At 42.2% G+C, this 13,090-nt stretch overlaps 1 protein-coding gene across 2 annotated transcripts in view; it reads left to right on the forward strand.

Annotated features, from left to right (window-relative positions):
* LOC143283308 (uncharacterized) overlaps positions 1-13,090 on the forward strand; it is a 53,871-nt gene that overhangs the window by 3,233 nt on the left and 37,548 nt on the right. The window contains exon 1 of one of the 2 annotated variants that reach the window (XM_076589522.1): positions 9,468-9,607. The exons of the other annotated variant lie outside the window; for it this stretch is intronic. The gene's annotated coding sequence lies outside the window, so the exon portion shown is untranslated. Of the gene's footprint in view, positions 1-9,467; positions 9,608-13,090 lie in introns of those variants that run through there. 2 annotated transcript variants of the gene reach the window in all.

Here is a 13,090-nt window from a genome sequence, read left to right on the forward strand (position 1 = left end):
ATGTAGGTCCACTTCAGTTGTTCGTTTGTTTTTAATTGCTTCCTAAATATTTTTACTAATTTTAGGGGAGGAAGTAATACAACACACATGCAGTCATACTCATGTACACACATACATCAGGAGCAGAATTGGGAATAGTTCTTTTACTTAAACTCAATAGAAGAACATAAGAGTGGTGAAGTCTGTGAATATGCTACCACACTGATCACACATAGAAGACTAAAATATAGCATGCAATATATATATCACCAAACAGGGAGTATAATTAAAACTCATACACACACACACACACACACTCACACACACACTCACACACACACACACACACACAATGCAACGCCACACACACACACACACAGCATGCACTTGGCGCACGTAAAAGAACCCACGGCAACAAAAGGGTTGTTCCTGGCAAAATTCTGTAGAAAAATCCACTTCGAGAGGAAAAAACAAATAAAACTGCATGCACACAGGGGGGAAAAAAAAGGGTGGCACTGTAGTGTAGCGACACGCTCTCCCTGAGGAGAGCAGCCCGAATTTCACACAGAGAAATCTGTTGTGACAAAAAGAAATACAAATACAAATACACACACACACAATGCAATGCCACACACACACACACACACACACACACACACACACACACACACACACAGAATTCACTTTGAAAAAATTTCACGCACTATACAATGTAAAATTCCAAATTCTTTGGCTGGGGCCAGGATGGATGAAAACAAACAGTTTGTTATCCTCTAAGACCAATACCAGGTGAAAGACAGTTTTAGCTTTTTACAGAACATTGACCTGGAAACAATGTTCCTAATGGCAGTTTCTTATTTATTGGTTTGTGTCCTATTGATTCTGTACAGAATATAATGAAAGATCTTATGTGTATCAAAATAATTCTCTCTCTCTCTCTCTCTCTCTCTCTCTCTCTCTCTCTCTCTCTCCCTCCCTCTCTCTCTCTCTCTTTCCCTCTCTCTCTCTCTTCCCCACTCCCACCTCTGACCACTCTTTCATTCTGCATGTTATTGAATTTGCATACGTTTTACTAGCCACGGTGCCTGAACATCGAGCCGGTATTCTGAAATGCTTTTCCTTTACAGAACTCGTTCTGTTACTGTTAGGGGAAACCTGAGGGGCTGGGGCTGATTGCATTTTCCAGGCTTTCTAACTGTTCTCCCTGAGGGTTTCTGTGATTGCTTCTGAATTTGTTAGCAGAATGAGAACACTGGCTGCAAGCCAGAAGTTGAAAACGGGAGTATGTATCTAGGAAGATTTTGCAGTCTTTCACTAGCTCGCAAAAATTGCATGGACTGCCATCGCTTACTTATATGTTTGTTATGGTGTGACTTTTCCTGTTTTAGTCTTTTGTTCTAAATGAGTTTGTGTCTCTGTCATTCATTCCTGAGCTCTACTATTTCTGAAGAGGTGGAAAGAAAAAGAGTGCCATGGCTGCAAGAAAAAAGCAGAATGCCTACAATTTTTCTAACTGTGTCTGTATGCCAGTTTCTCTGTCAGACCCCTGTCTGTGTGTCTCACTTGTCTGCCTTTGTGCCATTATCCTCTGTTTTCCCTGTTTTCCCCTGTATTCTAGTATTCACTGACTGTTACCTTTTTAGTGTAAGACAGTCATAGAGTCATAGAAAGTAGATTTACAAAGGCATGCATGATTGTTTTCATTTCCTTACACTTATTTACATTTATTGTACAGGTTTCAATCCAGTGTAAATCTGAAGTCTGGTTAAATTTTTATTTTGTTGGCTGATACACACTCACATATGTGCAGATGCTTGTGTGTATACATTTATGTATTGTGTGCTTACAAAAACAGTCATACACATGCAGAGAAACGCGCACGCACGTACATGCATGCACGCGTGCGCGCGCGCACACACACACACACACACACACACTATGTTCTACACACACACACACACACACAACACACCATATAAGAACATAAACACATTATCATATATGCGTTCATTCATGAATGCATGCACATGCACACAGCGGACAGAGCAGAAAAAAGGAAAGCAAATAATTTTACAGGTAATATAAAAGTATATTGACAATCAAAGAAATGAGTGTGACAAGACTTCAATCAGAATTCCTTCCTTCCCCCACTTGCACAAACACACATTCCTGTGTTTGTATACAAACATGTAATGATGTATGCATTCATGATCACATACCATATTTGCACACATGCATAAATTTGCATGTGCATGTACAAGCACACAAATATCACACTTTTCCATGTGTCATTAAAAGCTTTACTATTGTTAAAATGTCTATTTAAGAAAAGAGAGAGAGAGAAAACCAACCATGAATCATGGTCAAAGCATTCAAGCTGGCAGGTAGCATTTTGTTATTCAAAAAGCCATGCTTGGCTTGAAAGGAAATGAGTGAGCTCTGATTTAAATAAGAAAGGTCTATTGTTACACATATATAAGACAGGCTAAAGGTGTCTGACAAAGAAAAATGAGATTGTTGTCATACTTTACAGCCACTCTCTCATGGTTTTTTCCCCCATTCACATCAGGAAAAAACAACAACTAAAAATAAAAAAGAATTATGTGAAATAGTAGGAAGTTAATTCAAAGCACCTTTCTCTTGCTTAGTTGAATGGTCAACTGGCTGTCTCTTGCATGCTTTCTCTGTCTCTGTCTGTCTATCTGTTGTTGTTTTTTTCTAAACTGTGGGTGTGTGCAGGTGTGTGGCTGTGTATGCAGCTGTGTTTGTGTTGGTCAGGGTGTGTGTTGAGGAACAGGTAAACTTACGATCAATTGGGTGAGTCTCAGTGTGTGTGAACAAAAATTTCAGCATAGGTTTGCCTCCTCATATTTTTGGAATGGATGGATTTATTATCAGGTTTATGCAATAGTACTGATTAAAAGGAAAACTTTAAGATAAATTGGAATGGACTTGACCTGTTTACTGCTTCAGGGTAGACACTAGCAACCACAATTCACTTTGGAAATAACAGAGCAAAGATAACAAGATTGGCTGTTTAAAAAATGCACGTGTAACAGAGCTGAATAATGTTTATTTGGATATTCTTGTCTTCATTGAACTGTTGTTATGACACATATGGCAGTGGATGTTAAAAATAAGTGAAAGGCAAAATGGCTTACTAGTTGAATTGGTTGATTTATCAGTTGATTGTTTTATTGATTTTGATTGAGGAATGAGTCTTCATTTTCAAATTCATTTCCATGGAATGTTTGTTTCTTTTTTGTTGGTATTTTTACTTGTTTGCCAGTGTGTATTTTTCAGCATGTAATTGTCATGATACATCATATAATTTATCATAATTATAGTAGAGTGCTGGCTAAGTAATTATGCACCTGGCCAGGAAAGTGTTCATGAGTTAATTCCAGCGCTGACCAGGATTTTTAATCTCCCCCAACCACTAGATCGTGAATGGTAGCTAGGGTGCTAGTCTTGCAGATCAGGTGATAAACCAAGGTGTTTTTATAATAAACTTTGGTAATAAAACACATTCACTTGCACAAACAAAAAAACGTGGTACCAGATTTTGGCGACAGGCTGTCCCTGGAGGGAACAGCTCATATTCCTCACAAAATATGTTGTGGCTAAAGTACAAACAATACAACACAATGTAATGTTGTACAATGAATACAGTATGTAATATTATATTACATATCTTATTCTCTTGCTTGTTTTTCATGTTTATTACAAGAATCACATCATGATCATTAGTTTGTAAATCCAGGTGAAAGGTTTGCGGCAGCGTTCAGAACACTGACTTGCCCCAGCCCCGGCCATGTCACAACCTCCTCCCCTCCCGCTCCCCCTCCCCCTTTATCCTCCTCCAGTGCATCACCAGACCCACCGACCACCTCTCTCCCCTTCCAGCTTCTTGATGGGCCCTCATGCAGCTTCCCCCACCTCTACTCCTCAGCTCTCCTCTTTAATCTCTGCCACTCCCTACCGGATTTTTTTTTTTCTTTCTCATTTATTCTCCCTTTTCTCCCCACTCCCCCTACTCCTTGAACCCTCCCAACTCATTGAGGACCAGACAGTTGGGAGAGGCAGGTTATTTTTTGCCGCGGGCTGACGTCACAGCTAGCCGTCGCCCTCGCTCGGCCTGAACTCTTCATCCTCCCATCCATCACACAAAGCTGCCCCTCCTCCTCCTCCTCTTCGTCGATCCGATCAGCTCTGGTCAGGGGAGAACAGAAGGTGAACGGCGCACAGACACTACAGTTCCATAGATGGCGAAGAAACAACAACGTGTCAGTCAGTAGTGGCCGTAGTATATTATCAGTGTAGTGCTGCGTCTGCGTTAGAGCCTGTAGACCTTTTCGCTCCCGTTTCTTCGTCAGACATGTCTGCTTCAGTGTCTGTCAGTCTGTCTCTGTCTCTCTCTCAACTCTCTCTGTCTATCTGTGTGTTTTATCAGTCAGTCTGTACTCTTAATTATGCTTTATCTCAGTCTCCGCGCCCCCCGTCACCCACTCTCTCTCTCTCTCACTCTGTCTCATTGTCATGCTCTATCTGTGTACATGTTTGCTTCCAACCATCTCTCCCTTCCCTTCTCCGGCCCTGTCTTTGTTTTCCTTTCAGACTTCCGATCGATACCTGTGATCCAAAAGGTCAGCTTCAATGGATCTCAGAGGGAGAAAGAGGTGAGGGTGTAGGAGATAAGGAGAGAGGAGGAGGAGGGGGGAGACGCAGAGCAGGTCGTGGGTGGGGGTGGGGAGGGAAGTGAAACACACGGAGAGGACTTTGTTGATGCTTTAAGTCCGATTATTCGTATCACTGTGTTCTATGCCAGTGGTGTCTGACTGTCGCTGCCCCTCTCTGTCTTTGTGTGTGTGTGTGTGTGTGTGTGTGCGTGTGTGTGTTTTGCATTCTTTAGTTTAACGTCTTTTCACTGTTAATTCACGTAGACAGCGTGTGTGTGTATCGGTGTGTGTGTGTGTGTGTGTGTGTGTGTGTGTGTGTGCGCGCGCTCGCCGTGTACGTTTGTGTGTGTGTGTGTGTGTGAGAGAGAGAGAGTTTTCGAGAGGTGTTGCGAGCGGGGACTGAAGGGGAGTCTGGGTTCGAGTATGATGTGTAGGTATAGATACACGCTTTCAGTGTTAAATTGTGCGTACCGCAGAGTGTCCTGAACTTTTGTAATGCGTTTTATCACTGCCAGTACTTGTAGCAGAACTGAGTAGTAGTAACAGCAGCCGAGCAGCAGTAGTTGTCGTAGTGCTGGCTAATAAATTATGGTCAGTAGTAGTAGTAGTAGTCAGTAGCGCAGCTAGCAGCAGAAACGAGCGTGGTACGGGCGCGTGCGTTGTCAATGAATGAATAAATGCATAGCACTGGATGTCATTCACAGTGGGGATGGAAGTGGGTCACATCTGGAAGACCAGTAAGAATGAAAGCCAAGCGCGCACATCGATCTTCGTGGCTGCTGAGTCGTGTGCGCCGGCATTGACTGACATTCACGAACTTCCAGCAAGAGCTAGTCAACCAGCTTGAGGGGGAAATCTATCCTTCAGATAGATTCACTTGGCAAGGTGTTTGCGTGATGACTTGATTCTGACGGGAACGGGTGTGTGTGTGTGTGTGTGTGTGTGTGTGTGTGCATGCGTGCATCTGAGCGCGCTTTTGTTGAGTGCGTGCATGTGCATGTACCTTCAGACAAGTTGAGCTGCTGATAGTTAAAAAGAACCAAACCTGATTTCCACATCACACACACACACACACACACACACACACACACACACACATCGTCACACATGCTTTCTAACACAAACGCGCACACCGCATAGTTCCTGATCAGCAGACAGGTGCTACAAAGTGTTTTGCGCAGAAGAAACAATTTTAGCGTGTCAGGTAACTTCAGTGAAATATGTGACCAGGTCCAGACTTAGCTCGTGCCCAAAGCCGTGTAGCATACGTAAGCAAATGGGTGCCGAATCAACAGTGTCCGTGTTATGAGTAACATCTGTATCGGTGCGACTTGGTGGTGTTAGGTTATTAGCAGTTAAACAGATCGACTGGGTTCTAACAATGCACACCATAATTATGATAGTACTGTGGTGCAGATCATAGACACACAGGTGTTGGGTGTTGGTGGTGGAATACCAGGTGCAGTCTCACCAGTGTTATTCAGCTTTCAGTGTAATTCATATAATTATATAAACAAGTGCCAATTCTATCAGTTGTAGGGGTGTGTTGGGGCTGTTATCCCGGCAGTGCACACACACACACACACACACACACACACACACACACACACACACACACACGCCGTGTCGAGCTTTCTTTTTTCCCGAAGTGTTAGATATATTAATAAACGATTGTTAAAAAGCAAGAAATGTCAGGTGCTTGTTGCGGCACTGAGCCGCTACTAGGGGCGTTGAACTCCCTCCCCAACCCGCCTTTTCCCCCACCTCCCCCCTCCGACCGGGAAGCTCACTGGGCCAGTCAACGACCCTGTAATTGTGTTGGGTTGCCGGATCAGTCTGCCCACCAGCAGACCAGTTCACCCCCAACCACCCCATCCCCTTCCGCACCTTCCACGCACCACCCTGTAAAATGAATGTCCCGCGCGTGCCGACCAACCGCTCCCCCCAACAACCACCCCCCTTCTTCACTCTCGGATCGTGTGTGTGTGTGTGCGCGCGCGCGCGCGCGCGCGTGTGTGTATGTTTGACGAGTGTCTCTGTGTTCACGGTTCTTTCCATTGAGGAAATACCGCAGTCGCTTGCAAAAAGTTATTTCTAATAAATAAATACACAAAACCTTGTGAACTTAATGCAGGTCTATGATGCTTTCAAATGTGCGAGCGCGCGCGTGTGTGTGTATGTATGCGCGCGCGTGTGCGCTCACCGCTCTTAGCATGCATAGTTGTTGCGTAGACTATATATATGTCAGTGTGTGTGTGTGTGTGTGTGTGTAGAATATAATGTAATATATCAAAGGCGCTAAAATTTCTTCCTTTTTTTATTATTTCGTAATATTAGATATTCTTAAAGGTATTACTTTTTATTAATAATATTGATTTATTTATCTATTCTGTCATTGTTCTCTCTCCCTCTGTCTCCGCTGTCTCTCACTGTGTCTCTCTCTTGGAAAGAGTTGGGATTTCTCTCTCTCTCTCTCTCGATCTGTGGCTCCGTGTACCTCCCTCCCCTCGCGCGGCCACCCCTTTCTTCCCTACACACATACGACATATAGGTGCTCGCGCGCGCGCACACACACACACACACACACACATCGTGCGCGCGCGCGCTATTTTGATTTCAAGACGTCAAACGTGCAGACTGATCCATATACGATACACTACACATTAAACAATGCACAGGGGCGGCTCGCGTGCAAGTTCTTTTCTGTTGTGACGAGAAGAAAGACAAAGGAAAAATACTTGTCTCGTTAATCGTTAATACAAACACCATCCTTGCGTGCATTCAGGGTTTTTTTTCCAACATTTATTTTTAATTCAGGCAAAGGTTTATCGAAAAAAATATAGTGTGCACTGGGAAATTACAAACAGAACATTAAAAAATTTTCTCAGAAAATTAATTCTTCAGCATTAGAATATCTATACTGACTAATGTTCAGTAAATTTGCTCATTTACTTCTACATTTTAAACAAAAATTTGTCATATTCTATAGTTGTCTTTAAGAAGAACATGTTGAAAATTGCATATGCCTATTTGAGATCTGATATATATATATATATATATATATATATATATGTGTGTGTGTGTGTGTGTGTGTGTGTGTAGAATTAGCTTTACTTAGTTAATTCTGCAATTGATTATAGAGAACCTGACTTTCAATTAAATATTTGAAAATTATCCATCGGTTTTGTTTGTTGTCATATTAAAAAAATAAAATATAGATAAAAAGGAGAAGAACTAATGCATGATTCGACCATGTCTATTACAATTTAAACTATTATTTACAAAAGAAGAAGAAATTTTACAAACCGTCCCAAAATTTTATACATAATTCAACATTTTTTTTTTAAATCGATACGATTAACAACATGGTAGGTCGAAACAAATGAACTAGTACATTTAGAATGATTATCACGCATGGTAAGGAAAACAAATATATCGCTCTCTGCTAACGAATATATATATATATATATGTGTGTGTGTGTGTGTGTGTGTGTGTGGTGATTTGATGCCTTGTTTGTGCACTGTGTTTCTCGTTTATTAAGTGACACAAAACATTCAATGAAATCCGAGTATCAGATGGAGGTAGTCTAAAGAGCTTTGAAACCATTGAAAGCTGCCTCTTAACTACTGTCGATTCAACATTCGCTGATTCAGCTCCTTTGCCCCTTTATTTATTCCACAGTGCCACAGAAGACGCATGTATGCCCTAGTGATGAGAAACATGACACTCAAATGTCAAAGGGCAAAAACTAAAAAGGTTACGGGGTGGTGAGGGGTGGCTGTTTTTGGAACAATGTTTTTCAGAAGATTAGGCTTGTGTGCCAGCACACCACCATTGTACCCAACGCTAGCCTTTGCGTTTCTGTGTGCATAGAACTAGAATCAGGTTACGGCGGCTGACTCTGAAGAACAATATAATGATTATCATTCTTTTAACTCATTTCGGTTGATAGCCAGAGCATAGTAGACAACTACTGTCTGTCTGTCTCCCTCTCCGTCTCACACACACATACGCACACACACGCGCGCGCGCGCGCGCGCGCACGCACGCGTGGCACAGGCCCACATATACACCACCACCCCACTGTCTCTCACTCTCCGTCTATCTCTCTCTCCTTCCTTCAAATGCATCTGTGGTTATTGCAATTAACGAGAAAGAGTCTGATGGTATGTGTGGTCCATGGGTCCGTGGATAACATCGTTTTTTCATTCATTCATTCATTCATTCATTCCTCATTTATAAATCATCTTTGATGCCATTAGTGCTCGCGCGGTATTCCTCGTTTTAATTGACTGACACACTGAAACATCTTTGCAGGAGCTGACTTCTCAGATGAGAACATCAGCTGTACAGGTAGCTTGAAATCTACTGGGGGTGGTGTGTGGGGGTGTGTGGGGGTGGGGGTATTTACAAAACTAAAACACACAACTTCATGTTGTTCTCTCACTATACTTTGTGTTTTTTTTAACAGTAAATTTCAAATGCATTTTTAATAACAAATTTTAAAAATCTTTCTGTGCCCATAATATTTATTTTTGAGTTTATTCACTCATTCGTTTATTTATTTCGAGTGCCTGCTTGTCGGAACTACTGTTTCGATTTGAGGATGGAGCTGGAAAAGAAGAGAGGCGGGTAGGAGGGACGGATGGGGCTGTAAGCCGGAGGGGAGAAGGGAGGGAAAGAGCGAAAGAGGAGGAGGAAGAAGAAAGGGATGGAGTGGTGGTGGGAGGATGGAAAAGAGAGCTGGAGCCGACGACCATGCTGCCAGAGGCAGCGGCAGGCACGGCGCTGCCTCTCCGGGTCGTGCTCTGGCTCCGTGGTGTAGACTGCAAAAGTCGGCTTGTCTGTTGGATAGCAGAAGAGGGGGGAGGGAAGAAGGATGATCTGAAGACATTTGGGATGGGGAGGGGAGGCGAGGAGACTTTGCACGTCTGGAGCCGTTGATCAGGTAAGGAAAATCCAATCATTTGACACATCATCTGCTTGTTGTGTAACCGTGCGACGAGACGTACACGTTTTCATTGTGCTGTGGTGGAGTTTAGTTACTGACTGTAGGTTGCAACGTTCGGTGGTTCATGCGTTCTCGGCGCCGGCAGTAACAAACTGCGCTGTATGAATGTCAGGCTTTGTGTGATACACAGACCTTTTTTCTGAGAGGAAGTCAGGACGAAAACTTGTATGTTCTTCGTATTGAAATAGCTACTAACCCTGGTCGGTGCAACGACGATTTTTCATTTCATTTACTCTATTTTACTTTCTCACCGAAAAGACTGAATCCATACCAGTCAGTGGACCTTAGCATCGCCAGTTTGCATGTAGGCCTATGAGGTGTTGGTACCTGATTATTTAGCGGCCAGGCTGCCTGGAAAAGGTAGAACCGACAAAACTGTTCACACGTTTCCTTGTAAAATGAGTTTTTTTCCGGTGGTAATGCATAATTTCTGGGTTGTTGTGTTTTCAGTTGGTTTTCTGTGGATGCATTGGGCTTTTGATAATTTGGCGTTTGTTGTTGTTTTCCTTTTTGTCGGTTTGTTTGTTTTGGATGCAGAGGAGTTTTCAGTTGACATTGTGGGGATACTTACAGGTGCGCACTTGTTAGCAGACGCACACTGGCAACACAACCATGACTAACCCATGTGCGTTCACGCACACCATTCATATATGCACACACACATGATATATACAACGCTAACACCGGCTTTATATAACACCGAATTCATCACTCCCAATTACGCTCGCGCGGACACCACACACACACACACACACACACACACACACACATCGCACGCCCACACACATTGACACATTGTACATCTCCGCATGTGTACATGACCACGAACACAGCACTCCACCGTACATACCCGTCACAGTAGACACTGACTGACAAACTCACACACCCACTGACATACACCGTGGCAACCCCCCCCCCCCCCCCCCCCCCCCCCCCCTCACATATGCGCTGGAATTTACGGACATACCGATGCACATATTTATTATGGACGACACTAGTAATGGATTTTTCAAGTGAGGAGGGGGGACAACAACAACTTACGATAACATGTGAGAGGCCTTTTTACATTATTTTTTCATAAAAAAAAGAGGAGGTTCTAGCATTCTTTCTGTTTGTATTCATAAGATTATATATTTATCTATTTTTGCGCGCGCGCGTGCTTTCAGATCCGTCAAATGATCGACGTTTGTTGTACTCAATGAATTATAAATCATATTTGTAAAGATACTTATGTGAACGAATGTGATTTGTGAGCATTCCAGTTTTACGTCTTGTATTCCATGACTGTGGATGACATTCTTCTCAGCTGTTATCCTTCGACCTTCGGACTTACAAGCAGACAAACAGGTAAACAAAAGAATGAATGGGTACATCAATAAACAAATAAATGAATTCGGTAAGAATGGTTCGAAGGCTTGTTCTGGCCATAAGTTGACTGAAATAAATATACACGTGGAGTTTTAAGGCTGTCGTGGAATCTGTTTTTAGATGTGAAGTGACATTCAGTCGTCTACTTGGTCAGGCTTGTTTATTCCCGTGCTTAGGTATCAGTTATAAAATAGACACCACCCTTACTGGACTGATTTATATTTTGATTTTTGTCTAATGATTTTAATAAAACGCATAGATTACATTCACTGAGATGACCAAGTGTTGCATTTTCTCCTTTTTGGTTCGGTTTTTTTTTTTTTTTTTTTATATAATTATGTTCGATGTTTTTAGGACCTAATGATCGAAACGTATTGCGGATTTTGTATGGTTTTCTTTGTGACTTGTGCTCATCAATGACAACAGTTTGCGTTATTTTGTATTCTTTGACACACACACACACACACACACACACACACACACACACACACACACAGAGAGAGAGAGAGAGAGAGAGAGATGGAAGCTTGCAGCAGTGAATGACTCGATGACTGACATGCGCGGTGACAGCAGCACCAGTACGTCTGTATGGCTGGCACTGTATCTATGATCTGCAGATAAGAATATCGCAGCTGTTAATACACGTGGCATGATGCATCAAAGCCTCAGTTTGCAGAGACGGAACCTGTCAAGAGAAGTAAACCACTGTGTGTGTGTGTGTGTGCGTGCGCGCGCGCGCGCGCACTTTTATTCATACTGATATACGTGCCATCATATGATCGCGGATCTCTCTCTCTCTCTCTGAATCAGATAGAAGTGACAAATATGTACAGATATCTTGGTGCCTATCTCTCATCTCGCTTGTGCTTTTCCCACACTTTGAAAAATGTCGATGATCGTGCAAAAAAAAAAAAAAAAAAAAAAGGCGTGGTGTGTATCTTCAGGTTACTCTGCTCTCCAGGAGAAAGATCCCCCTCTGTATTTTTCAGTCTGATGCTCAGATCCTGCATATGTTGAATTTTAGTGCGAAAGTTTGGGGTATTGATAACGATCTCACAGCCATAGAAAGGGTGCATTTGTTTGCATTAAAAAAATCAAAACGCCAAATCTTTCAGTTTATGGCGAGACAGGACGTTACCCGTTATGTGTAAATATGTTCACGAAGTGTTTGAAAAACTGGTTACGTGTTGTCATGATACCTGCCCATCGTTTGCATTTTAATGCGTATAAAATGCCTTTAAACCAACATGAACGGAACAAGAAAACATGGTTCTCCTCCGTTTGTTGTGCACTGCATTATTTTGGTTTTGAATAAGTTTAGAGGAATCAGGAAGTAGGTATGAAAAAGCGTTTTTAGCTGAATTTAAGGAATGTTTAGTAAGGTCCTACAAACACGAATGGGTAAACAGCATAAATTCAAATGACAGATTCTCATTCTATTGTTCATTCAGCTCATATTTAGCTTTAGCTTTAGCACCGTATTTAAACATGTTACGTTTTAGAATATTTTTAACGCGTCTGAGGTTAGGCGTATCACCATTGAAAACACACAAAGTTCGTTTGTACAATGTAAAATGCTTGTGAACGAAAATTTGATTGTCTTTTTTGCAGATATCACAGAGAAACAGAAGTTCATTTCGTTTTGTGTTGTCCAAAATATTGTGAACTTGGGGAATTGTACATTGCAAAGAAGTATTTCAGTCGTCCTTCCAACTTCAAACTGTCGCAGTTACTTGCTAATAATAGCAGAACTGTTCAAACACGTCTCGCCCCTTGTGTTTACAAGGCTTTCCAGATCAGAAATATGTAAATTATCAGTCATTGCTGTGTTACTGTCATACCTTTCTTTGGTCTGAAGACTGATTCAGTGACAAACAAATAACTTTACAACGTAACGTAGCGTGGAGAATGAAAACTGATAATCTGCATTAAGATTTTACTTTCTTTCAAAAATACAAAATAAAATGCAAGGATAACGCAGCCAGCACTCAAACTATGAATCCAAGGTGGCACCGTCTCATTGCGAGGAACGGCCCTTGTGGTCCGTCGTAG

This window comes from Babylonia areolata, chromosome 1, assembly GCF_041734735.1.
Source record: "Babylonia areolata isolate BAREFJ2019XMU chromosome 1, ASM4173473v1, whole genome shotgun sequence".
Lineage (NCBI taxonomy): Eukaryota > Metazoa > Mollusca > Gastropoda > Neogastropoda > Buccinidae > Babylonia > Babylonia areolata.